Source organism: Mesoplodon bidens, assembly GCF_964165515.1.
Source record: "Mesoplodon bidens genome assembly, chromosome: 2".
Classification (NCBI taxonomy): domain Eukaryota; kingdom Metazoa; phylum Chordata; class Mammalia; order Artiodactyla; family Ziphiidae; genus Mesoplodon; species Mesoplodon bidens.
Window position 1 is genome coordinate 29,559,379 of NC_138177.1, and position 5,148 is coordinate 29,564,526.

A 5,148-nucleotide genomic window follows, 5' to 3' on the forward strand; every position below is an offset into this window, starting at 1 on the left:
CATCGTGACCACCAGCCATAATATGATTTATTTCTACCCTAGCAGAAACCAACCAAGCCCCTTTCTTATTAACAGAGGGAGAATCAGAATTTGTCTCCGGTTTTAACGTCGAATACGCAGCAGGCCCCTTTCCCTATCTTTTCCAGCAGAATATGCCAACATTATCATAATAAAAATTTTACCAAAAACTGTTTTCTGAGGAACATTCTGCAATCCCTATATACCAGAAAATTATACAATTATCTTCATTATCAAAACCCTTCTATTTTATTTTTATGAACTCAGGAATCTTACCCATAGTTCAGATATGACCAGCTTATGCATCTCTTATGAAGAAATGTTTACTAACACTAGCCTCATGCACATGGCATATGTCAAATACCGTTATATAGCAAGTATTCCACCACAAAGAAATATGCCTGATAAAAAAGTTACTTTGATAGAGTAAATAATACAGGCTTAAACCCTCTTATTTCTAGACTTTTAGGAACTGAACCTAGTCCTAAGAATTCAAAAATCTCTGTGTTACCATATTACATCACACTCTATAGTAAAATCAGCTAAATAAATCTTCGAGCCAATACCCCCAAAATGTTGGTTTGTATCTTTCCCATACTAATCAATCCTCTTATCTTTATTATTATTTCATTTACCATTACTACAGATACCATAATATTATATTAAGCTCACATTGATTAATAATCTGAATTGGCTTCAAGATAAATATAATACCAATCCTACTCAAAAATTATAATTAGTAACATTAAATCCATGACGTATCCACTAAATATTTCCTAACACAAGCCACTACTTCTATACTTCTCATAATAGCTATCATTATTAAAATAATACATTCTAGTCAACGAACAACTACTAAAATTTTTAATCCAACAGCATCTTCTATTATTACAGTGGCCCTTAATATAAAACTTTGACTTTCCCCATTCCATTTTTGAGTACCAGAAGTTACACAAGGTATTCATTCCATTAATATGAAGCTTAATCTTATCAACATGACAAAAACTTGCACTCATGTCCGTTTTATATCAAATTTCATCATCAATTAATCTAGATATATTCATTATTGCTATAGTATCAATTACAGTTAGGATACTGAGGAAGGCTCAACCAAACAATGGACACTTAGGTGGGAGCACGGAGTCTTATCCACTGTGCCACCAGGCAAGTCCTCTCCCATCATCACTCTTACTTGCTCTTGCCTCATCTATAACTGAAGCAGATGTTGGAACAGGATGAACAGTATGACTGCCCTGAACCAGTAATTTAGCTCACAATGGACCTTCTATAGATTTGACTAACTTTTCATTACCTTTAGTAGGAGTCCCATCAATTTTAGGTGCAATCAGTTTTATTACTAGAATTATCAATATAAAACCACCAGCCATATCTCAGTATCAAACACCACTATTTGTTTGATCCATTCTAATTATAGCTGTACTATTATTACTTTCACTCCCAATGCTACCAGCTGATACTACTGTACTATGTACCTTTCCTTCAATATTGAATTATAACCTTGCTGGGTAGAGTATCCTAAGTTGTAGGTTTTTCCCTTTCAGCACTTTAAATATATCATGCCACTCCCTTCTGGCTGCAAAGTTTCTGCAGAAGAGTCAGCTGATAGTCTTATTAGGGTTCACTTGTATGTGGTCCTTTGTTTTTCTCTTGCACCCTTTAAAATTCTCTATGTATCTTTTGCCATTTTAATTTTGATATGTCTTGGTGTTGGTCTCTTCGAGTTCATTTTGTTTGAGACTCTTTGTGATTCATGTACCTGAAAATCTGTCTCCTTCTTCAGTGTGGGTAAATTTTCAGCCATAATTTCATCAACTATATTTTCTCCTCCTTTCTCTCTCTTCTCCTTCTAGTACCCCTATTATGCAAGTGTTAGTAAGCTTGATGTCTTAGAGGTCCCATAAACTATCCTCATTTTTAATTTTTTTTTCTTTTTGCTGGTCTGATTGTGTGTTTTTTGTTATTCTATCTTCCAGATCCCTTACATGTTCTTCTGTACCACTTAGTCTGTTATTAATTCCTTCTAGTGTATTTTTCATTTCAGTAATTGTATTCTTTAGCTCTTTTTCCTTCCTATATTTTCTAGTTCCTTGTTAAAATTCTCACTGTGTTCATCTCTTCTTTTCCCAAGTTCAATTAGCATTCTTATTACTAATGCTTTGAACTCTTTATCTAATAAATTATTTATCTCTGTTGCAATAAGTTTTCTTTTAGGGTTTTTTTCTTATTCTTTCCCTTGAAACATGTTCTTCTGACTTCTCATTTTGTTTAACATTCTCTGTCTCTACGAATTAGGTGAAACAGTTACCTGTCCCAGTCTTGAAGGAGTGTCTGTGTGGAAGCATTCCTATGCAGTCCGTGTGTGCTCAGTGGCTTTGGTGGGAGAGCTGCTGTGTTAGAAATCAGAGATCTCTTATAAAGTAGGATTCAAAGAGTTTTCTGGGATTCAACTAATCTTGAAGGGAATGTGTAAACAGTGGAACATGTTAATTAAGGACACGTTTGACTTGGATTTGTCTTTATTTTGTTGGACTTTTTAAACTTTCATTTTACATCATTCTTGGCTGTTGTCGCAGCCTGTTGGGATTCATGATCTCTGCATATAAGCAGATAAGTAAATAGATGGAACTGATAACTTAATTATAGTCCCAGAGAATAGGTAAAGTTCCCAGCCATACCTCCACTAATTGAAGCGTAATTCTGCTTCTTCTCATTTAGGAGGCAGGCAGGAGTGTGAGAACACCTTCTACAGAGGAATACATCAACATAGGTACATTGAATTCACGAGAGGCATATCCACTTAGGAATTCTCTTCCCTAGGAAATTTCTTAAAAACACAACAACATCCTCACACTTTGAAGCTTTTTAGTAAGATGACCTCACAGAAGACCGGTAACACCCTGAACAACGGTTCACTTCAACAATGTTGTTTCTCTAAAGCCGGGGTAGAGCTGTAACCAAATCTGGTCTCGTTTGTTTTGCACAACTTGCAAGCCAAGAATTGTTTTACATTTTGAAATGGTTGGAAGAAAATCAAAAGAAGAAGAATATTTCATAACACATGAAAATTATACAAAATTCACATTTCAGTGTCTATAGATAAGTGTTATGGGATTACACCCATGCCCATCAATTTTCTATGGCTGTTTTCACACTACAGCATGGTGTGGAATAGTTGCAACAGAGACTGTATGGACCACAAAGGCAAAATATCTGCTATTTGGCCCTTTGCAGAAAAAGTTTGTCAACCTCAGCTCTAGAGCTCATGTGAAGAAAGGAGGCACCGAATCCCCCTGGGTATGTACAAAATGAGCAACTCTTTACAAGCTTGTATAGGCATCTTTGTATGCAGTTATGGGGATTGTACAAGATGAGGAATAGAGAAGAGAGTGAGCTAGTAGGGTCGAGGTGCTTAGTCCCAACATTCCTTCACGAAATCAGTTGTCATTCCTCTCACTGATGCACCCACTTTTAAACTACCTCCTAGAACCTTGAAACTACAGGATCTGGGAGAAGAATAGTCGAATACAGTGTGTAGGGAATGTGGCCAGGAATTAAGAGTAATCTTATGACCAACAAGGGATGCCTCCTTGGGGTGTCACATGCTCTAAGCTAAATCGTTCTTCCTAATGTTCTCTCTCACCCAGCCCTACTCCAGAGAACATGAAGGAAACCATGTAAAAGAGTGTGGAAAAGAGAGTCAATGAAGCAGGTAGTGGCCACTCCCCCAGCCAGGTCCTGGGCATTTGGGATTCTGAAGATGAAAGAGGGTTTTGCAGAAAGATGCAGCAAGTAAAAACTAGGCAGAGGTGTCCAGGAGAGGGACTGGGGCTAATAAATGGGTCTGTTACAGATGAAATATACTCCTGCAAAGGGAAGAATTGGGAAGAGTAGCCTTTTTTACTTTGTGGAGAGAGACAATAGCATTAGAGGTCAAGCTAGAATTGGGTGTGTCCTGCTCATCCTTATATGAATAAAGCTATAGGAATGGTACTGCTTCCTAAGGAAGGTATCCATAATCATTATAGTTTGAGTAGCATTAAAAACTAAAAAGAGCTCTATGTAAAATGAGAGGAGATAAAAACATGTGATCCAAATTGCAGCTTAGAAAAGTTAGTGAGCCTGTGATTAAAAAAAAAACAATTTTTTTTACCTACAACATACCTTTACCATTTGGTAATTGCTAACTACATGCCAGGTTTACATATGCATATAAGTGTATAGATATAAATACATGTATATACATATATATATATATATATATCCTCTAAGCCTTTTAACAATTGAGCAAGATAGATAGTATCCTCATTTTATTAATGAAGAAAACAAGAATTGGAGAGGTTCAATGACTTGCCCAAGACCACACAGCTCTAAGTGACTGAACTAAGAGTTGAAGTGTCTCTGACTCTCCACTTTACCACATTTACTTTATAGATGAGCATCACCACCTCCAAGAAACATAAAAAGGCAATTCCTCCAGAATTAAATATATGCCAGTTTATGTTAAGTATTACCTGCTTAATGAGGGGACTCACTGAGTCAAATAATTGAGGTATCATCATTTCAAGTGATAGAGGAATATGGTTGGTAGGGAAACAATTTTTAGAAACTTCAATATACTTCATCACTGGGAGTTAAGTGCAGTTTATTTAGTCTCATCACCAACATAATTTTACCTGGTGCTAATCAATTCAATTTATGGAATTTGATCTTTTTCATGACTACACACTGACCAGAATCAGAGAAAAACAAATTTGAGAAATCTAGGCCTTTGACCACAAAGGTCCAAAGAGAGGATAAGAGGAAAGAGAGAAAACCCATCTTCACTGCTGGGATATCTCATTTAAACAGCTAGTTTTCAACAGTATTGGGGGGCTACTATGAGATACTCAGAGAAGAATTAGAAATGAGAAAAATAAAGTAAATTCTGAATAACACATCATAAAATGGAGCTGAAAACTGCAGAGTCATCTATCTGGGACAAATGCCTGAGTCCCAGGCCAAGAGTCCAAGAGTGTAAGCAGTAGATTGGGTTTACTAGGACTAAAGGGAAAGCAGGGATTGGGCAGCCAAGAGACTAGAGCAGAGCCCCACCCTTGGCAGGGAGCTGAT